The following is a 24380-nucleotide window of genomic DNA, read 5'->3' as shown; positions in this document are numbered from 1 at the left end:
TGTAAATTAGAAAGCACTATATTTCTAAAACCATGAAACATTTCAAAGATTCCTTTTCAGGCAAACATGTCCACCGTTCGTTAGTTTTTCCGCAATTAGCGCAATTTCCATTTCCGCAATTTCCATTTCCGTAATTTCCGCAATTTCCATTTCCGCAATTTCCGCAATTTCCAATTTCCGTCATTTTCAATTTCCAATTTCCGCAATTTCCGCAATTTTCAATTTCCACAATTTTCAATTTCCGCAATTTCCGCAATTTCCGTAATTTCCATTTCCGCAATTTCCGCAATTTCCGCAATTATCATTTCCGCAATTTGGCAATTTCCGCAATTTCCATTTCCGCAATTTCCATTTCCGCAATTTCCGCAATTGCACAATTTCCGCAATTTCCGCAATTTCCATTTCCGCAATTTCCGCAATTTCCATTTCCGCAATTTCCGAATAAATGAAAAAAACGATAGGTTATAGCCCATGTTTTTTGAAATTTTGAAAAAAAAAGTTATCCTCGTTTCTCATCATTTTGGACTGTGGGCTATAGCCTATATCGTACGGCATAACCCCCAACCGTTACTTTTCAGGAAACAGGGGGAGAGAGCACCGTCTCCCGATGGTCCTTCCCAGCACCTTGATGTCATGACATGGGACTTGAACCGGCTAACTGTCTGAAGCAGAGGCAACGGGTCAAGCGCTCTACACCATTGAGCCAAGGCACCTTGGGGCATTCAGCAGATGTCTCCTGGTGCTTTTGAGTTTTTATTTTTTATTCAAGCCTTGAAAAGTTCAAATTACTGCAGCATTGAGTTGTAGGAGGAACTCCCGATGGTCCTCCAGCACCTTGATGTCATGACATGGGACTTGAACCGGCCAACATGGAATGTCTGTACTGAAAGCCTGATGATTAGACCACTGCACCATCAGTCAGACACTCTCAGGCAAAGTTTCCTGGTAATTTTGAAGTGATCTTTTGTTCGTTAGCCTTCAGTTAGTAAAGTTTAAATAACACAGCATTATATTAATCAGATGTTTCTTAGCGCTGTTGAGGTCTTCTTTTGTATGACAGTGTAACAGCCGGGAATCGAACCCTGGTCTCCCACGTGGAAAGCCAACATCTTAACCACTACTACAATTAGAGTTTTGAGGTAGTCAGGCTGAGGCTGAGGCTGTGAGCCACTGCTAGAATAGCAGTAAATGAAGCTCAATAACTAGCATTAAACTTTAGGAAGAGTGGGATTTGAACATTTAGGCCCAATCCCAATTCGTTTTTTAACCCTACCCCTCAGCCCTTGCCCCTACATAATGAGTGTCAAGGGGTAGGGAGATAAATCATCCCCCTAGGAATTGGAACGTCATACGGTTATAGCCCATATCGTACGGCATACTATAGCGCGCAGTTTTTCATCATTTTTGAAGATTTGAAAAAAATGACGAAATGACAAAAACGATGGGTTATAGCCCATGTTTTTTGAAATTTTGAAAAAAAAAGTTATCCTCATTTCTCATCATTTTGGACCATGGGCTATAGCCTATATCGTACGGCATACTATAGCGCGCCGTTTTTCATCATTTTTGATGATTTGACAAAAATGACGAAATGACAAAAACGATGGGTTATAGCCCATGTTTTTTGAAATGTTGAAAAAAAAAGTTAGCCTCGTTTCTCATCATTTTGGACCGTGGGCTATAGCCCATATCGTACGGCATACTATAGCGCGCAGTTTTTCATCATTTTGGAGGATTTGAAAAAAATAAAAAAATAAAAAAACGATGGGTTATAGCCCATGTTTTTTGAAATTTTGAAAAAAAAAGTTAGCCTCGTTTCTCATCATTTTGGACCATATCATACGGCATACTATAGCACACCGTTTTTCATAATTTTGGAGGATTTTAAAAAAATGAAAAAATAAAAAAACGATGGGTTATAGCCCATGTTTTTTGAAATTTGGAAAAAAAAAGTTAGCCTCGTTTCTCATCATTTTGGACCATGGGCTATAGCCCATATCGTACGGCATACTATAGCACGCCGTTTTTCATCATTTTGGAGGATTTGAAAAAAATGAAAAAATGAAAAAACGATGGGTTATAGCCCATGTTTTTTGAAATTTTGGAAAAAAAAGTTAGCCTCGTTTCTCATCATTTTGGACTGTGGGCTAAAGCCCATATCGTACGGCATACTATAGCGCGCAGTTTTTCATCATTTTTGAGGATTTGAAAAAAATGACGAAATGACAAAAACGATGGGTTATAGCCCATGTTTTTTGAAATGTTGAAAAAAAAGTTAGCCTCGTTTCTCATCATTTTGGACCGTGGGCTATAGCCCATATCGTACGGCATACTATAGCGCGCAGTTTTTCATCATTTTTGAAGATTTGAAAAAAATGACGAAATGACAAAAACGATGGGTTATAGCCCATGTTTTTTGAAATTTTGGAAAAAAAAGTTAGCCTCGTTTCTCATCATTTTGGACCATGGGCTATAGCCCATATCATACGGCATACTATAGCACGCCGTTTTTCATCATTTTGGAGATTTTGAAAAAAATTCAAAAATTCAAAAACGATGGGTTATAGCCCATGTTTTTTGAAATTTTGGAAAAAAAAGTTAGCCTCGTTTCTCATCATTTTGGACCATGGGCTATAGCCCATATCGTACGGCATACTATAGCACGCCGTTTTTCATCATTTTGGAGGATTTGAAAAAAATGAAAAAATGAAAAAACGATGGGTTATAGCCCATGTTTTTTGAAATTTTGGAAAAAAAAGTTAGCCTCGTTTCTCATCATTTTGGACCATGGGCTATAGCCCATATCATACGGCATACTATAGCACGCCGTTTTTAATCATTTTGGAGGATTTGAAAAAAATGAAAAAATGAAAAAACGATGGGTTATAGCCCATGTTTTTTGAAATTTTGAAAAAAAAAGTTAGCCTCGTTTCTCATCATTTTGGACCATGGGCTATAGCCCATATCGTACGGCATACTATAGCACGCCGTTTTACATCATTTTGGAGGATTTGAAAAAAATGAAAAAATGAAAAAACGATGGGTTATAGCCCATGTTTTTTGAAATTTTGGAAAAAAAAGTTAGCCTCGTTTCTCATCATTTTGGACCATGGGCTATAGCCCATATCATACGGCATACTATAGCACGCCGTTTTTCATCATTTTGGAGGATTTGAAAAAAATGAAAAAACGATGGGTTATAGCCCATGTTTTTTGAAATTTTGAAAAAAAAAGTTAGCCTCGTTTCTCATCATTTTGGACCATGGGCTATAGCCCATATCATACGGCATACTATAGCACGCCGTTTTTCATCATTTTGGAGGATTTGAAAAAAAATTAAAAATTCAAAAACGATGGGTTATAGCCCATGTTTTTTGAAATTTTGGAAAAAAAAGTTAGCCTCGTTTCTCATCATTTTGGACCATGGGCTATAGCCCATATCATACGGCATACTATAGCACGCCGTTTTTCATCATTTTGGAGGATTTGAAAAAAATGAAAAAATGAAAAAACGATGGGTTATAGCCCATGTTTTTTGAAATTTTGGAAAAAAAAGTTAGCCTCGTTTCTCATCATTTTGGACCATTGGCTATAGCCCATATCGTACGGCATACTATAGCACGCCGTTTTTTATCATTTTGGAGGATTTGAAAAAAATGAAAAAATAAAAAAACGATGGGTTATAGCCCATGTTTTTTGAAATTTGGAAAAAAATAGTTAGCCTCGTTTCTCATCATTTTGGACCATGGGCTAAATCCCATATCGTACGGCATACTATAGCACGCCGTTTTTCATCATTTTGGAGGATTTGAAAAAAATGAAAAAATAAAAAAACGATGGGTTATAGCCCATGTTTTTTGAAATTTTGAAAAAAAAAGTTAGCCTCGTTTCTCATCATTTTGGACCATGGGCTATAGCCCATATCGTACGGCATACTATAGCACGCCGTTTTTCATCATTTTGGAGGATTTGAAAAAAATTAAAAAACGATGGGTTATAGCCCATGTTTTTTGAAATTTTGGAAAAAAAAGTTAGCCTCGTTTCTCATCATTTTGGACCATGGGCTATAGCCCATATCATACGGCATACTATAGCACGCCGTTTTTCATAATTTTGGAGGATTTGAAAAAAATGAAAAAATAAAAAAACGATGGGTTATAGCCCATGTTTTTTGAAATTTTGAAAAAAAAAGTTAGCCTCGTTTCTCATCATTTTGGACCATGGGCTATAGCCCATATCGTACGGCATACTATAGCACGCCATTTTTCATCATTTTGGAGGATTTGAAAAAAATGAAAAAATAAAAAAACGATGGGTTATAGCCCATGTTTTTTGAAATTTTGAAAAAAAAAGTTAGCCTCGTTTCTCATCATTTTGGACCATGGGCTATAGCCCATATCATACGGCATACTATAGCACGCCGTTTTTCATCATTTTGGAGGATTTGAAAAAAATTCAAAAATTCAAAAACGATGGGTAATAGCCCATGTTTTTTGAAATTTGGAAAAAAATAGTTAGCCTTGTTTCTCATCATTTTGGACCATGGGCTATAGCCCATATCGTACGGCATACTATAGCACGCCGTTTTTCATCATTTTGGAGGATTTGAAAAAAATGAAAAAATAAAAAAACGATGGGTTATATCCCATGTTTTTTGAAATTTGAAAAAAAAAGTTAGCCTCGTTTCTCATCATTTTGGACCATGGGCTATAGCCCATATCGTACGGCATACTATAGCACGCCGTTTTTCATCATTTTGGAGGATTTGAAAAAAATTAAAAAATTAAAAAACGATGGGTTATAGCCCATGTTTTTTGAAACTTTGGAAAAAAAAGTTAGCCTCGTTTCTCATCATTTTGGACCATGGGCTATAGCCCATATCGTACGGCATACTATAGCACGCCATTTTTCATCATTTTGGAGGATTTGAAAAAAATGAAAAAATAAAAAAAACGATGGGTTATAGCCCATGTTTTTTGAAATTTTGAAAAAAAAAGTTAGCCTCGTTTCTCATCATTTTGGACCATGGGCTATAGCCCATATCATACGGCATACTATAGCACGCCGTTTTTAATTATTTTGGAGGATTTTTAAAAAATGAAAAAATTCAAAAACGATGGGTTATAGCCCATGTTTTTTGAAATTTGGAAAAAAATAGTTAGCCTTGTTTCTCATCATTTTGGACCATGGGCTATAGCCCATATCGTACGGCAAACTATAGCACGCCGTTTTTCATCATTTTGGAGGATTTGAAAAAAATGAAAAAATAAAAAAACGATGGGTTATAGCCCATGTTTTTTGAAATTTTGAAAAAAAAAGTTAGCCTCGTTTCTCATCATTTTGGACCATGGGCTATAGCCCATATCGTACGGCATACTATAGCACGCCGTTTTTCATCATTTTGGAGGATTTGAAAAAAATGAAAAAATGAAAAAACGATGGGTTATAGCCCATGTTTTTTGAAATTTTGGAAAAAAAAGTTAGCCTCGTTTCTCATCATTTTGGACCATGGGCTATTGCCCATATCGTACGGCATACTATAGCACGCCATTTTTCATCATTTTGGAGGATTTAAAAAAAATGAAAAAATAAAAAAACGATGGGTTATAGCCCATGTTTTTTGAAATTTTGAAAAAAAAGGTTAGCCTCGTTTCTCATCATTTTGGACCATGGGCTATAGCCCATATCGTACGGCATACTATAGCACGCCGTTTTTCATCATTTTGGAGGATTTGAAAAAAATAAAAAAACGATGGGTTATAGCCCATGTTTTTTGAAATTTTGGAAAAAAAAAGTTAGCCTCGTTTCTCATCATTTTGGACCATGGGCTTTAGCCCATATCATACGGCATACTATAGCACGCCGTTTTTCATAATTTTGGAGGATTTGAAAAAAATGAAAAAATAAAAAAACGATGGGTTATAGCCCATGTTTTTTGAAATTTTGAAAAAAAAAGTTAGCCTCGTTTCTCATCATTTTGGACCATGGGCTATAGCCCATATCATACGGCATACTATAGCACGCCGTTTTTAATTATTTTGGAGGATTTTTAAAAAATGAAAAAATTCAAAAACGATGGGTTATAGCCCATGTTTTTTGAAATTTGGAAAAAAATAGTTAGCCTTGTTTCTCATCATTTTGGACCATGGGCTATAGCCCATATCGTACGGCAAACTATAGCACGCCGTTTTTCATCATTTTGGAGGATTTGAAAAAAATGAAAAAATAAAAAAACGATGGGTTATAGCCCATGTTTTTTGAAATTTTGAAAAAAAAAGTTAGCCTCGTTTCTCATCATTTTGGACCATGGTCTATAGCCCATATCGTACGGCATACTATAGCACGCCGTTTTTCATCATTTTGGAGGATTTGAAAAAAATGAAAAAATAAAAAAACGATGGGTTATAGCCCATGTTTTTTGAAATTTTGGAAAAAAAAGTTAGCCTCGTTTCTCATCATTTTGGACCATGGGCTATTGCCCATATCGTACGGCATACTATAGCACGCCATTTTTCATCATTTTGGAGGATTTAAAAAAAATGAAAAAATAAAAAAACGATGGGTTATAGCCCATGTTTTTTGAAATTTTGAAAAAAAAAGTTAGCCTCGTTTCTCATCATTTTGGACCATGGGCTATAGCCCATATCATACGGCATACTATAGCACGCCGTTTTTCATCATTTTGGAGGATTTGAAAAAAATTCAAAAATTCAAAAACGATGGGTTATAGCCCATGTTTTTTGAAATTTTGAAAAAAAAAGTTAGCCTCGTTTCTCATCATTTTGGACCATGGGCTATAGCCCATATCGTATGGCATACTATAGCACGCCGTTTTTCATCATTTTGGAGGATTTGAAAAAAATGAAAAAATGAAAAAACGATGGGTTATAGCCCATGTTTTTTGAAATTTTGGAAAAAAGGTTAGCCTCGTTTCTCATCATTTTGGACCATGGGCTATAGCCCATATCATACGGCATACTATAGCACGCCGTTTTTCATAATTTTGGAGGATTTGAAAAAAATTTAAAAATTAAAAAAACGATGGGTTATAGCCCATGTTTTTTGAAATTTTGAAAAAAAAAGTTAGCCTCGTTTCTCATCATTTTGGACCATGGGCTATAGCCCATATAATACGGCATACTATAGCACGCCGTTTTTCATTATTTTGGAGGATTTTAAAAAAATGAAAAAATTCAAAAACGATGGGTTATAGCCCATGTTTTTTGAAATTTGGAAAAAAATAGTTAGCCTTGTTTCTCATCATTTTGGACCATGGGCTATAGCCCATATCGTACGGCATACTATAGCACGCCGTTTTTCATCATTTTGGAGGATTTGAAAAAAATAAAAAAATGAAAAAACGATGGGTTATAGCCCATGTTTTTTGAAATTTTGGAAAAAAAAGTTAGCCTCGTTTCTCATCATTTTGGACCATGGGCTATTGCCCATATCGTACGGCATACTATAGCACGCCGTTTTTCATCATTTTGGAGGATTTGAAAAAAATTCAAAAATTCAAAAACGATGGGTTATAGCCCATGTTTTTTGAAATTTTGAAAAAAAAAGTTAGCCTCGTTTCTCATCATTTTGGACCATGGGCTATAGCCCATATCGTATGGCATACTATAGCACGCCGTTTTTCATCATTTTGGAGGATTTGAAAAAAATGAAAAAATGAAAAAACGATGGGTTATAGCCCATGTTTTTTGAAATTTTGAAAAAAAAAGTTAGCCTCGTTTCTCATCATTTTGGACCATGGGCTATAGCCCATATCGTACGGCATACTATAGCACGCCGTTTTTCATCCTTTTTGAGGATTTGAAAAAAATGAAAAAATGAAAAAACGATGGGTTATAGCCCATGTTTTTTTAAATTTTGGAAAAAAGGTTAGCCTCGTTTCTCATCATTTTGGACCATGGGCTATAGCCCATATCATACGGCATACTATAGCACGCCGTTTTTCATCATTTTGGAGGATTTGAAAAAAATTAAAAAATTAAAAAAACGATGGGTTATAGCCCATGTTTTTTGAAATTTTGAAAAAAAAAGTTAGCCTCGTTTCTCATCATTTTGGACCATGGGCTATAGCCCATATAATACGGCATACTATAGCACGCCGTTTTTCATTATTTTGGAGGATTTTTAAAAAATGAAAAAATTCAAAAACGATGGGTTATAGCCCATGTTTTTTGAAATTTGGAAAAAAATAGTTAGCCTTGTTTCTCATCATTTTGGACCATGGGCTATAGCCCATATCGTACGGCATACTATAGCACGCCGTTTTTCATCATTTTGGAGGATTTGAAAAAAATGAAAAAATAAAAAAACGATGGGTTATAGCCCATGTTTTTTGAAATTTTGAAAAAAAAAGTTAGCCTCGTTTCTCATCATTTTGGACCATGGGCTATAGCCCATATCGTACGGCATACTATAGCACGCCGTTTTTCATCATTTTGGAGGATTTGAAAAAAATTAAAAAATGAAAAAACGATGGGTTATAGCCCATGTTTTTTGAAATTTTGGAAAAAAAAGTTAGCCTCGTTTCTCATCATTTTGGACCATGGGCTATAGCCCATATCATACGGCATACTATAGCACGCCGTTTTTCATAATTTTGGAGGATTTGAAAAAAATGAAAAAATAAAAAAACGATGGGTTATAGCCCATGTTTTTTGAAATTTTGAAAAAAAAAAGTTAGCCTCGTTTCTCATTATTTTGGACCATGGGCTATAGCCCATATCATACGGCATACTATAGCACGCCGTTTTTCATAATTTTGGAGGATTTGAAAAAAATGAAAAAATAAAAAAACGATGGGTTATAGCCCATGTTTTTTGAAATTTTGAAAAAAAAAAAGTTAGCCTCGTTTCTCATCATTTTGGACCATGGGCTATTGCCCATATCGTACGGCATACTATAGCACGCCATTTTTCATCATTTTGGAGGATTTGAAAAAAATGAAAAAATAAAAAAACGATGGGTTATAGCCCATGTTTTTTGAAATTTTGAAAAAAAAAGTTAGCCTCGTTTCTCATCATTTTGGACCATGGGCTATAGCCCATATCATACGGCATACTATAGCACGCCGTTTTTCATGATTTTGGAGGATTTGAAAAAAATTCAAAAATTCAAAAACGATGGGTTATAGCCCATGTTTTTTGAAATTTTGAAAAAAAAAGTTAGCCTCGTTTCTCATCATTTTGGACCATGGGCTATAGCCCATATCGTACGGCATACTATAGCACGCCGTTTTTCATCATTTTGGAGGATTTGAAAAAAATGAAAAAATGAAAAAACGATGGGTTATAGCCCATGTTTTTTGAAATTTTGGAAAAAAAGGTTAGCCTTGTTTCTCATCATTTTGGACCATGGGCTATAGCCCATATCGTACGGCATACTATAGCACGCCGTTTTTCATCATTTTGGAGGATTTGAAAAAAATGAAAAAATAAAAAAACGATGGGTTATAGCCCATGTTTTTTGAAATTTTGAAAAAAAAAGTTAGCCTCGTTTCTCATCATTTTGGACCATGGGCTATAGCCCATATCGTACGGCATACTATAGCACGCCGTTTTTCATCATTTTGGAGGATTTGAAAAAAAATAAAAAATGAAAAAACGATGGGTTATAGCCCATGTTTTTTGAAATTTTGGAAAAAAAAGTTAGCCTCGTTTCTCATCATTTTGGACCATGGGCTATAGCCCATATCATACGGCATACTATAGCACGCCGTTTTTCATAATTTTGGAGGATTTGAAAAAAATGAAAAAATAAAAAAACGATGGGTTATAGCCCATGTTTTTTGAAATTTTGAAAAAAAAAAGTTAGCCTCGTTTCTCATCATTTTGGACCATGGGCTATTGCCCATATCGTACGGCATACTATAGCACGCCATTTTTCATCATTTTGGAGGATTTGAAAAAAATGAAAAAATAAAAAAACGATGGGTTATAGCCCATGTTTTTTGAAAATTTGAAAAAAAAAGTTAGCCTCGTTTCTCATCATTTTGGACCATGGGCTATAGCCCATATCATACGGCATACTATAGCACGCCGTTTTTCATCATTTTGGAGGATTTGAAAAAAAATCAAAAATTCAAAAACGATGGGTTATAGCCCATGTTTTTTGAAATTTTGAAAAAAAAAGTTAGCCTCGTTTCTCATCATTTTGGACCATGGGCTATAGCCCATATCGTATGGCATACTATAGCACGCCGTTTCTCATAATTTTGGAGGATTTGAAAAAAATGAAAAAATGAAAAAACGATGGGTTATAGCCCATGTTTTTTGAAATTTTGAAAAAAAAAGTTAGCCTCGTTTCTCATCATTTTGGACCATGGGCTATAGCCCATATCGTACGGCATACTATAGCACGCCGTTTTTCATCATTTTGGAGGATTTGAAAAAAATGAAAAAATGAAAAAACGATGGGTTATAGCCCATGTTTTTTGAAATTTTGGAAAAAAGGTTAGCCTCGTTTCTCATCATTTTGGACCATGGGCTATAGCCCATATCATACGGCATACTATAGCACGCCGTTTTTCATCATTTTGGAGGATTTGAAAAAAAAAAAAAAAAAGAAAAAACGATGGGTTATAGCCCATGTTTTTTGAAATTTTGAAAAAAAAAGTTAGCCTCGTTTCTCATCATTTTGGACCATGGGCTATAGCCCATATCGTACGGCATACTATAGCACGCCATTTTTCATCATTTTGGAGGATTTGAAAAAAATGAAAAAATAAAAAAACGATGGGTTATAGGCCATGTTTTTTTAAATTTTGAAAAAATAAGTTAGCCTCGTTTCTCATCATTTTGGACCATGGGCTATAGCCCATATCATACGGCATACTATAGCACGCCGTTTTTCATCATTTTGGAGGATTTTAAAAAAATTCAAAAACGATGGGTTATAGCCCATGTTTTTTGAAATTTTGGAAAAAAAAGTTAGCCTCGTTTCTCATCATTTTGGACCATGGGCTATAGCCCATATCGTACGGCATACTATAGCACGCCGTTTTTCATCATTTTGGAGGATTTGAAAAAAATGAAAAAACGATGGGTTATAGCCCATGTTTTTTGAAATTTTGAAAAAAAAGGTTAGCCTCGTTTCTCATCATTTTGGACCATGGGCTATAGCCCATATCGTACGGCATACTATAGCACGCCGTTTTTCATCATTTTTGATGATTTGACAAAAATGAAAAAAACGATAGGTTATATTGAAGCGTGCACCTACACACGCACAGGCGCACATGCGTATGCACACCTGGACCTGTAAATGAACAACACAAAAACTAATGCACTGGTGTCGGACTTCTGGTTTACCGGAACGGGGTTCAACTCCCTGCAGTGCCCTGCTCAATGTGTTGTATTTACCGGAAAGGATGGGAAACATTAGCAAATTGCGGAGTGTTAAAAAAAAAAGGATGGGTTATAGCCCATGTTTTTTGAAATTTTTGAAAAATTCCGCAATTTCGCAATTTTTCAAAAAAATTCAAAATTCAAAATTCTTGAAATTTTGAAAAAAAAGGTTATCCTCGTTTCTCATCATTTTGGACCATGGGATATAGCCTATATCGTACGGCATACTATAGCGCGCCGTTTTTCATCATTTTTGACGATTTGACAAAAATGAAAAAATAAAAAAAACGATGGGTTATAGCCCATGTTTTTTAAAAATTTGAAAAAAAGTTATCCTCGTTTCTCATCAACCAAATGGACCCTTACAGGTCCAACACTGGTTATCGAAGCGTGCACACACACACACACACTGTTGAAATGTAAAATTTACATTTCCAAAATGATGAGAAACGAGGCTAACTTTTTTTTTCAAAATTTCAAAAAACATGGGCTATAACCCATCGTTTTTTTATTTTTTTATTTTTTTCAAATCCTCCAAAATGATGAAAAACTGCGCGCTATAGTATGCCGTACGATATGGGCTATAGCCCACGGTCCAAAATGATGAGAAACGAGGCTAACTTTTTTTTTCAACATTTCAAAAAACATGGGCTATAACCCATCGTTTTTGTCATTTCGTCATTTTTGTCAAATCATCAAAAATGATGAAAAACGGCGCGCTATAGTATGCCGTACGATATAGGCTATAGCCCATGGTCCAAAATGATGAGAAATGAGGATAACTTTTTTTTTCAAAATTTCAAAAAACATGGGCTATAACCCATCGTTTTTGTCATTTCGTCATTTTTTTCAAATCTTCAAAAATGATGAAAAACTGCGCGCTATAGTATGCCGTACGATATGGGCTATAACCGTATGACGTTCCAATTCCTAGGGGGATGATTTATCTCCCTACCCCTTGACACTCATTATGTAGGGGCAAGGGCTGAGGGGTAGGGTTAAAAAACGAATTGGGATTGGGCCTAAATGTTCAAATCCCACTCTTCCTAAAGTTTAATGCTAGTTATTGAGCTTCATTTACTGCTATTCTAGCAGTGGCTCACAGCCTCAGCCTCAGCCTGACTACCTCAAAACTCTAATTGTAGTAGTTGTTAAGATGTTGGCTTTCCACGTGGGAGACCAGGGTTCGATTCCCGGCTGTTACACTGTCATACAAAAGAAGACCTCAACAGCGCTAAGAAACATCTGATTAATATAATGCTGTGTTATTTAAACTTTACTAACTGAAGGCTAACGAACAAAAGATCACTTCAAAATTACCAGGAAACTTTGCCTGAGAGTGTCTGACTGATGGTGCAGTGGTCTAATCATCAGGCTTTCAGTACAGACATTCTATGTTGGCCGGTTCAAGTCCCATGTCATGACATCAAGGTGCTGGAGGACCATCGGGAGTTCCTCCTACAACTCAATGCTGCAGTAATTTGAACTTTTCAAGGCTTGAATAAAAAATAAAAACTCAAAAGCACCAGGAGACATCTGCTGAATGCCCCAAGGTGCCTTGGCTCAATGGTGTAGAGCGCTTGACCCGTTCCCTCTGCTTCAGACGGTTGGCCGGTTCAAGTCCCATGTCATGACATCAAGGTGCTGGGAAGGACCATCGGGAGACGGTGCTCTCTCCCCCTGTTTCCTGAAAAGTAACGGTTGGGGGTTATGTCTGAAAGAACCCTGTCCACCTAAAATTTTACAGATAAGAATTAGGTCAAACGTTTAAAAATAAAATAGCAATGCATTTTGGCCCATCATCTGACAGAATAGTCTGTGTTTTTGCATACTGGGGCCCGATTATAATCGTGGACAATGGCAATGTCATTTTCTTGAATTTTGACAATGAAAAACTACCGCAATTTCCGCAATTTCCGCAATTACCATTTCCGCACTTTCCGCAATTTCGCAATTTCCATTTCCGCAATTTCCGCAATTATCATTTCCGCAATTGCCGCAATTTAGCAATTTCCATTTCCACAATTCCGCAATTTCCGCAATTAACATTTCCGCAATTTCCGCAATTAACATATCCGCAATTTCCGCAATCTCCGCAATTACCATTTCCGCAATTTCCGCAATTTCCGCAATGAACTATAGTTCATGGTTTTCGCAACGATTTAAAAAACAAATGTGAAAATGATAAAAAAAAGGACATACTATAGTTCAAAAGGTTAGCTGGACAGAGTTCTTTCAGACATAACCCCCAACCGTTACTTTTCAGGAAACAGGGGGAGAGAGCACCGTCTCCCGATGGTCCTTCCCAGCACCTTGATGTCATGACATGGGACTTGAACCGGCTAACTGTCTGAAGCAGAGGCAACGGGTCAAGCGCTCTACACCATTGAGCCAAGGCACCTTGGGGCATTCAGCAGATGTCTCCTGGTGCTTTTGAGTTTTTATTTTTTATTCAAGCCTTGAAAAGTTCAAATTACTGCAGCATTGAGTTGTAGGAGGAACTCCCGATGGTCCTCCAGCACCTTGATGTCATGACATGGGACTTGAACCGGCCAACATGGAATGTCTGTACTGAAAGCCTGATGATTAGACCACTGCACCATCAGTCAGACACTCTCAGGCAAAGTTTCCTGGTAATTTTGAAGTGATCTTTTGTTCGTTAGCCTTCAGTTAGTAAAGTTTAAATAACACAGCATTATATTAATCAGATGTTTCTTAGCGCTGTTGAGGTCTTCTTTTGTATGACAGTGTAACAGCCGGGAATCGAACCCTGGTCTCCCACGTGGAAAGCCAACATCTTAACCACTACGACAATTAGAGTTTTGAGGTAGTCAGGCTGAGGCTGAGGCTGTGAGCCACTGCTAGAATAGCAGTAAATGAAGCTCAATAACTAGCATTAAACTTTAGGAAGAGTGGGATTTGAACATTTAGGCCCAATCCCAATTCGTTTTTTAACCCTACCCCTCAGCCCTTGCCCCTACATAATGAGTGTCAAGGGGTAGGGAGATAAATCATCCCCCTAGGAATTGGAACGTCATACGGTTATAGCCCATATCGTACGGCATACTATAGCGCGCAGTTTTTCATCATTTTTGAAGATTTGAAAAAAATGACGAAATGACAAAAACGATGGGTTATAGCCCATGTTTTTTGAAATTTTGAAAAAAAAAGTTATCCTCGTTTCTCATCATTTTGGACCATGGGCTATAGCCTATATCGTACGGCATACTATAGCGCGCCGTTTTTCATCATTTTTGATGATTTGACAAAAATGAAAAAATTACAAAAACGATGGGTTATAGCCCATGTTTTTTGAAATTTTGATAAAAAAAGTTAGCCTCGTTTCTCATCATTTTGGACCGTGGGCTATAGCCCATATCGTACGGCATACTATAGCGCGCCGTTTTTCATCATTTTTGATGATTTGACAAAAATGACGAAATGACAAAAACGATGGGTTATAGCCCATGTTTTTTGAAATGTTGAAAAAAAAAGTTAGCCTCGTTTCTCATCATTTTGGACCGTGGGCTATAGCCCATATCGTACGGCATACTATAGCGCGCAGTTTTTCATCATTTTGGAGGATTTGAAAAAAATAAAAAAATAAAAAAACGATGGGTTATAGCCCATGTTTTTTGAAATTTTGAAAAAAAAAGTTAGCCTCGTTTCTCATCATTTTGGACCATATCATACGGCATACTATAGCACGCCGTTTTTCATAATTTTGGAGGATTTGAAAAAAATGAAAAAATAAAAAAACGATGGGTTATAGCCCATGTTTTTTGAAATTTGGAAAAAATAAGTTAGCCTCGTTTCTCATCATTTTGGAAATGTAAATTTTACATTTCAACAGTGTGTGTGTGTGTGTGCACGCTTCGATAACCAGTGTTGGACCTGTAAGGGTCCATTTGGTTGATGAGAAACGAGGATAACTTTTTTTCAAATTTTTAAAAAACATGGGCTATAACCCATCGTTTTTTTTATTTTTTCATTTTTGTCAAATCGTCAAAAATGATGAAAAACGGCGCGCTATAGTATGCCGTACGATATAGGCTATATCCCATGGTCCAAAATGATGAGAAACGAGGATAACCTTTTTTTTCAAAATTTCAAGAATTTTGAATTTTGAATTTTTTTGAAAAATTGCGAAATTGCGGAATTTTTCAAAAATTTCAAAAAACATGGGCTATAACCCATCCTTTTTTTTTTAACACTCCGCAATTTGCTAATGTTTCCCATCCTTTCCGGTAAATACAACACATTGAGCAGGGCACTGCAGGGAGTTGAACCCCGTTCCGGTAAACCAGAAGTCCGACACCAGTGCATTAGTTTTTGTGTTGTTCATTTACAGGTCCAGGTGTGCATACGCATGTGCGCCTGTGCGTGTGTAGGTGCACGCTTCAATATAACCTATCGTTTTTTTCATTTTTGTCAAATCATCAAAAATGATGAAAAACGGCGTGCTATAGTATGCCGTACGATATGGGCTATAGCCCATGGTCCAAAATGATGAGAAACGAGGCTAACCTTTTTTTTCAAAATTTCAAAAAACATGGGCTATAACCCATCGTTTTTTCATTTTTTTCAAATCCTCCAAAATGATGAAAAACGGCGTGCTATAGTATGCCGTACGATATGGGCTATAGCCCATGGTCCAAAATGATGAGAAACGAGGCTAACTTTTTTTTCCAAAATTTCAAAAAACATGGGCTATAACCCATCGTTTTTGAATTTTTTTAAAATCCTCCAAAATGATGAAAAACGGCGTGCTATAGTATGCCGTATGATATGGGCTATAGCCCATGGTCCAAAATGATGAGAAACGAGGCTAACTTATTTTTTCAAAATTTAAAAAAACATGGCCTATAACCCATCGTTTTTTTATTTTTTCATTTTTTTCAAATCCTCCAAAATGATGAAAAATGGCGTGCTATAGTATGCCGTACGATATGGGCTATAGCCCATGGTCCAAAATGATGAGAAACGAGGCTAACTTTTTTTTTCAAATTTTCAAAAAACATGGGCTATAACCCATCGTTTTTTCTTTTTTTTTTTTTTCAAATCCTCCAAAATGATGAAAAACGGCGTGCTATAGTATGCCGTATGATATGGGCTATAGCCCATGGTCCAAAATGATGAGAAACGAGGCTAACCTTTTTTCCAAAATTTCAAAAAACATGGGCTATAACCCATCGTTTTTTCATTTTTTCATTTTTTTCAAATCCTCCAAAATGATGAAAAACGGCGTGCTATAGTATGCCGTACGATATGGGCTATAGCCCATGGTCCAAAATGATGAGAAACGAGGCTAACTTTTTTTTTCAAAATTTCAAAAAACATGGGCTATAACCCATCGTTTTTTCATTTTTTCATTTTTTTCAAATCCTCCAAAATTATGAGAAACGGCGTGCTATAGTATGCCATACGATATGGGCTATAGCCCATGGTCCAAAATGATGAGAAACGAGGCTAACTTTTTTTTTCAAAATTTCAAAAAACATGGGCTATAACCCATCGTTTTTGAATTTTTGATTTTTTTTCAAATCCTCCAAAATGATGAAAAACGGCGTGCTATAGTATGCCGTATGATATGGGCTATAGCCCATGGTCCAAAATGATGAGAAACGAGGCTAACTTTTTTTTTCAAAATTTCAAAAAACATGGGCTATAACCCATCGTTTTTTTATTTTTTCATTTTTTTCAAATCCTCCAAAATGATGAAAAATGGCGTGCTATAGTATGCCGTACGATATGGGCAATAGCCCATGGTCCAAAATGATGAGAAACGAGGCTAACTTTTTTTTTTCAAAATTTCAAAAAACATGGGCTATAACCCATCGTTTTTTTATTTTTTCATTTTTTTCAAATCCTCCAAAATTATGAAAAACGGCGTGCTATAGTATGCCGTATGATATGGGCTATAGCCCATGGTCCAAAATGATGAGAAACGAGGCTAACTTTTTTTTCCAAAATTTCAAAAAACATGGGCTATAACCCATCGTTTTTTCATTTTTTAATTTTTTTCAAATCCTCCAAAATGATGAAAAACGGCGTGCTATAGTATGCCGTACGATATGGGCTATAGCCCATGGTCCAAAATGATGAGAAACGAGGCTAACTTTTTTTTTCAAAATTTCAAAAAACATGGGCTATAACCCATCGTTTTTTTATTTTTTCATTTTTTTCAAATCCTCCAAAATGATGAAAAACGGCGTGCTATAGTATGCCGTACGATATGGGCTATAGCCCATGGTCCAAAATGATGAGAAACAAGGCTAACCTTTTTTCCAAAATTTCAAAAAACATGGGCTATAACCCATCGTTTTTTCATTTTTTCATTTTTTTCAAATCCTCCAAAATGATGAAAAACGGCGTGCTATAGTATGCCGTACGATATGGGCTATAGCCCATGGTCCAAAATGATGAGAAACGAGGCTAACTTTTTTTTTCAAAATTTCAAAAAACATGGGCTATAACCCATCGTTTTTTCATTTTTTAATTTTTTTCAAATCCTCCAAAATTATGAGAAACGGCGTGCTATAGTATGCCATACGATATGGGCTATAGCCCATGGTCCAAAATGATGAGAAACGAGGCTAACTTTTTTTTTCAAAATTTCAAAAAACATGGGATATAACCCATCGTTTTTGAATTTTTGAATTTTTTTCAAATCCTCCAAAATGATGAAAAACGGCGTGCTATAGTATGCCGTATGATATGGGCTATAGCCCATGGTCCAAAATGATGAGAAACGAGGCTAACTTTTTTTTTCAAAATTTCAAAAAACATGGGCTATAACCCATCGTTTTTTTATTTTTTCATTTTTTTCAAATCCTCCAAAATGATGAAAAATGGCGTGCTATAGTATGCCGTACGATATGGGCAATAGCCCATGGTCCAAAATGATGAGAAACGAGGCTAACTTTTTTTTTTCAAAATTTCAAAAAACATGGGCTATAACCCATCGTTTTTTTATTTTTTCATTTTTTTCAAATCCTCCAAAATTATGAAAAACGGCGTGCTATAGTATGCCGTATGATATGGGCTATAGCCCATGGTCCAAAATGATGAGAAACGAGGCTAACTTTTTTTTCCAAAATTTCAAAAAACATGGGCTATAACCCATCGTTTTTTCATTTTTTAATTTTTTTCAAATCCTCCAAAATGATGAAAAACGGCGTGCTATAGTATGCCGTACGATATGGGCTATAGCCCATGGTCCAAAATGATGAGAAACGAGGCTAACTTTTTTTTTCAAAATTTCAAAAAACATGGGCTATAACCCATCGTTTTTTTATTTTTTCATTTTTTTCAAATCCTCCAAAATGATGAAAAACGGCGTGCTATAGTATGCCGTACGATATGGGCTATAGCCCATGGTCCAAAATGATGAGAAACAAGGCTAACTATTTTTTTCCAAATTTCAAAAAACATGGGCTATAACCCATCGTTTTTGAATTTTTTTATTTTTTAAAAATCCTCCAAAATAATGAAAAACGGCGTGCTATAGTATGCCGTATTATATGGGCTATAGCCCATGGTCCAAAATGATGAGAAACGAGGCTAACTTTTTTTTTCAAAATTTCAAAAAACATGGGCTATAACCCATCGTTTTTTTAATTTTTAAATTTTTTTCAAATCCTCCAAAATGATGAAAAACGGCGTGCTATAGTATGCCGTATGATATGGGCTATAGCCCATGGTCCAAAATGATGAGAAACGAGGCTAACCTTTTTTCCAAAATTTCAAAAAACATGGGCTATAACCCATCGTTTTTTCATTTTTTCATTTTTTTCAAATCCTCAAAAAGGATGAAAAACGGCGTGCTATAGTATGCCGTACGATATGGGCTATAGCCCATGGTCCAAAATGATGAGAAACGAGGCTAACTTTTTTTTTCAAAATTTCAAAAAACATGGGCTATAACCCATCGTTTTTTCATTTTTTCATTTTTTTCAAATCCTCCAAAATGATGAAAAACGGCGTGCTATAGTATGCCATACGATATGGGCTATAGCCCATGGTCCAAAATGATGAGAAACGAGGCTAACTTTTTTTTTCAAAATTTCAAAAAACATGGTCTATAACCCATCGTTTTTGAATTTTTGAATTTTTTTCAAATCCTCCAAAATGATGAAAAACGGCGTGCTATAGTATGCCGTATGATATGGGCTATAGCCCATGGTCCAAAATGATGAGAAACGAGGCTAACTTTTTTTTTCAAAATTTCAAAAAACATGGGCTATAACCCATCGTTTTTTTATTTTTTCATTTTTTTTAAATCCTCCAAAATGATGAAAAATGGCGTGCTATAGTATGCCGTACGATATGGGCAATAGCCCATGGTCCAAAATGATGAGAAACGAGGCTAACTTTTTTTTCCAAAATTTCAAAAAACATGGGCTATAACCCATCGTTTTTTCATTTTTTTATTTTTTTCAAATCCTCCAAAATGATGAAAAACGGCGTGCTATAGTATGCCGTACGATATGGGCTATAGCCCATGGTCCAAAATGATGAGAAACGAGGCTAACTTTTTTTTTCAAAATTTCAAAAAACATGGGCTATAACCCATCGTTTTTTTATTTTTTCATTTTTTTCAAATCCTCCAAAATGATGAAAAACGGCGTGCTATAGTTTGCCGTACGATATGGGCTATAGCCCATGGTCCAAAATGATGAGAAACAAGGCTAACTATTTTTTTCCAAATTTCAAAAAACATGGGCTATAACCCATCGTTTTTGAATTTTTGAATTTTTTTCAAATCCTCCAAAATGATGAAAAACGGCGTGCTATAGTATGCCGTATGATATGGGCTATAGCCCATGGTCCAAAATGATGAGAAACGAGGCTAACTTTTTTTTTCAAAATTTCAAAAAACATGGGCTATAACCCATCATTTTTTTATTTTTTCATTTTTTTTAAATCCTCCAAAATGATGAAAAATGGCGTGCTATAGTATGCCGTACGATATGGGCAATAGCCCATGGTCCAAAATGATGAGAAACGAGGCTAACTTTTTTTTCCAAAATTTCAAAAAACATGGGCTATAACCCATCGTTTTTTCATTTTTTCATTTTTTTCAAATCCTCCAAAATGATGAAAAACGGCGTGCTATAGTATGCCGTACGATATGGGCAATAGCCCATGGTCCAAAATGATGAGAAACGAGGCTAACTTTTTTTTCCAAAATTTCAAAAAACATGGGCTATAACCCATCGTTTTTTCATTTTTTTATTTTTTTCAAATCCTCCAAAATGATGAAAAACGGCGTGCTATAGTATGCCGTACGATATGGGCTATAGCCCATGGTCCAAAATGATGAGAAACGAGGCTAACTTTTTTTTTCAAAATTTCAAAAAACATGGGCTATAACCCATCGTTTTTTTATTTTTTCATTTTTTTCAAATCCTCCAAAATGATGAAAAACGGCGTGCTATAGTTTGCCGTACGATATGGGCTATAGCCCATGGTCCAAAATGATGAGAAACAAGGCTAACTATTTTTTTCCAAATTTCAAAAAACATGGGCTATAACCCATCGTTTTTGAATTTTTGAATTTTTTTCAAATCCTCCAAAATGATGAAAAACGGCGTGCTATAGTATGCCGTATGATATGGGCTATAGCCCATGGTCCAAAATGATGAGAAACGAGGCTAACTTTTTTTTTCAAAATTTCAAAAAACATGGGCTATAACCCATCGTTTTTTTATTTTTTCATTTTTTTTAAATCCTCCAAAATGATGAAAAATGGCGTGCTATAGTATGCCGTACGATATGGGCAATAGCCCATGGTCCAAAATGATGAGAAACGAGGCTAACTTTTTTTTCCAAAATTTCAAAAAACATGGGCTATAACCCATCGTTTTTTCATTTTTTCATTTTTTTCAAATCCTCCAAAATGATGAAAAACGGCGTGCTATAGTATGCCGTACGATATGGGCTATAGCCCATGGTCCAAAATGATGAGAAACGAGGCTAACTTTTTTTTTCAAAATTTCAAAAAACATGGGCTATAACCCATCGTTTTTTCATTTTTTCATTTTTTTCAAATCCTCCAAAATTATGAGAAACGGCGTGCTATAGTATGCCATACGATATGGGCTATAGCCCATGGTCCAAAATGATGAGAAACGAGGCTAACTTTTTTTTTCAAAATTTCAAAAAACATGGGCTATAACCCATCGTTTTTGAATTTTTGATTTTTTTTCAAATCCTCCAAAATGATGAAAAACGGCGTGCTATAGTATGCCGTATGATATGGGCTATAGCCCATGGTCCAAAATGATGAGAAACGAGGCTAACTTTTTTTTTCAAAATTTCAAAAAACATGGGCTATAACCCATCGTTTTTTTATTTTTTCATTTTTTTCAAATCCTCCAAAATGATGAAAAATGGCGTGCTATAGTATGCCGTACGATATGGGCAATAGCCCATGGTCCAAAATGATGAGAAACGAGGCTAACTTTTTTTTTTTCAAAATTTCAAAAAACATGGGCTATAACCCATCGTTTTTTTATTTTTTCATTTTTTTCAAATCCTCCAAAATTATGAAAAACGGCGTGCTATAGTATGCCGTATGATATGGGCTATAGCCCATGGTCCAAAATGATGAGAAACGAGGCTAACTTTTTTTTCCAAAATTTCAAAAAACATGGGCTATAACCCATCGTTTTTTCATTTTTTAATTTTTTTCAAATCCTCCAAAATGATGAAAAACGGCGTGCTATAGTATGCCGTACGATATGGGCTATAGCCCATGGTCCAAAATGATGAGAAACGAGGCTAACTTTTTTTTTCAAAATTTCAAAAAACATGGGCTATAACCCATCGTTTTTTTATTTTTTCATTTTTTTCAAATCCTCCAAAATGATGAAAAACGGCGTGCTATAGTATGCCGTACGATATGGGCTATAGCCCATGGTCCAAAATGATGAGAAACAAGGCTAACCTTTTTTCCAAAATTTCAAAAAACATGGGCTATAACCCATCGTTTTTTCATTTTTTCATTTTTTTCAAATCCTCCAAAATGATGAAAAACGGCGTGCTATAGTATGCCGTACGATATGGGCTATAGCCCATGGTCCAAAATGATGAGAAACGAGGCTAACTTTTTTTTTCAAAATTTCAAAAAACATGGGCTATAACCCATCGTTTTTTCATTTTTTCATTTTTTTCAAATCCTCCAAAATTATGAGAAACGGCGTGCTATAGTATGCCATACGATATGGGCTATAGCCCATGGTCCAAAATGATGAGAAACGAGGCTAACTTTTTTTTTCAAAATTTCAAAAAACATGGGATATAACCCATCGTTTTTGAATTTTTTAATTTTTTTCAAATCCTCCAAAATGATGAAAAACGGCGTGCTATAGTATGCCGTATGATATGGGCTATAGCCCATGGTCCAAAATGATGAGAAACGAGGCTAACTTTTTTTTTCAAAATTTCAAAAAACATGGGCTATAACCCATCGTTTTTTTATTTTTTCATTTTTTTCAAATCCTCCAAAATGATGAAAAATGGCGTGCTATAGTATGCCGTACGATATGGGCAATAGCCCATGGTCCAAAATGATGAGAAACGAGGCTAACTTTTTTTTTTCAAAATTTCAAAAAACATGGGCTATAACCCATCGTTTTTTTATTTTTTCATTTTTTTCAAATCCTCCAAAATTATGAAAAACGGCGTGCTATAGTATGCCGTATGATATGGGCTATAGCCCATGGTCCAAAATGATGAGAAACGAGGCTAACTTTTTTTTCCAAAATTTCAAAAAACATGGGCTATAACCCATCGTTTTTTCATTTTTTAATTTTTTTCAAATCCTCCAAAATGATGAAAAACGGCGTGCTATAGTATGCCGTACGATATGGGCTATAGCCCATGGTCCAAAATGATGAGAAACGAGGCTAACTTTTTTTTTCAAAATTTCAAAAAACATGGGCTATAACCCATCGTTTTTTTATTTTTTCATTTTTTTCAAATCCTCCAAAATGATGAAAAACGGCGTGCTATAGTATGCCGTACGATATGGGCTATAGCCCATGGTCCAAAATGATGAGAAACAAGGCTAACTATTTTTTTCCAAATTTCAAAAAACATGGGCTATAACCCATCGTTTTTGAATTTTTTTATTTTTTAAAAATCCTCCAAAATAATGAAAAACGGCGTGCTATAGTATGCCGTATTATATGGGCTATAGCCCATGGTCCAAAATGATGAGAAACGAGGCTAACTTTTTTTTTCAAAATTTCAAAAAACATGGGCTATAACCCATCGTTTTTTTTAATTTTTAAAAATTTTTCAAATCCTCCAAAATGATGAAAAACGGCGTGCTATAGTATGCCGTATGATATGGGCTATAGCCCATGGTCCAAAATGATGAGAAACGAGGCTAACCTTTTTTCCAAAATTTCAAAAAACATGGGCTATAACCCATCGTTTTTTCATTTTTTCATTTTTTTCAAATCCTCAAAAAGGATGAAAAACGGCGTGCTATAGTATGCCGTACGATATGGGCTATAGCCCATGGTCCAAAATGATGAGAAACGAGGCTAACTTTTTTTTTCAAAATTTCAAAAAACATGGGCTATAACCCATCGTTTTTTCATTTTTTCATTTTTTTCAAATCCTCCAAAATGATGAAAAACGGCGTGCTATAGTATGCCATACGATATGGGCTATAGCCCATGGTCCAAAATGATGAGAAACGAGGCTAACTTTTTTTTTCAAAATTTCAAAAAACATGGGCTATAACCCATCGTTTTTGAATTTTTGAATTTTTTTCAAATCCTCCAAAATGATGAAAAACGGCGTGCTATAGTATGCCGTATGATATGGGCTATAGCCCATGGTCCAAAATGATGAGAAACGAGGCTAACTTTTTTTTTCAAAATTTCAAAAAACATGGGCTATAACCCATCGTTTTTTTATTTTTTCATTTTTTTTAAATCCTCCAAAATGATGAAAAATGGCGTGCTATAGTATGCCGTACGATATGGGCAATAGCCCATGGTC

The sequence above is a fragment of the Protomyctophum bolini genome, assembly GCF_963924005.1.
Source record: "Protomyctophum bolini genome assembly, chromosome: 10".
In the NCBI taxonomy this organism is placed as follows: domain Eukaryota; kingdom Metazoa; phylum Chordata; class Actinopteri; order Myctophiformes; family Myctophidae; genus Protomyctophum; species Protomyctophum bolini.
The sequence above is the reverse complement of the archived record's forward strand: the minus strand, read 5'-3'. Positions refer to the sequence as shown.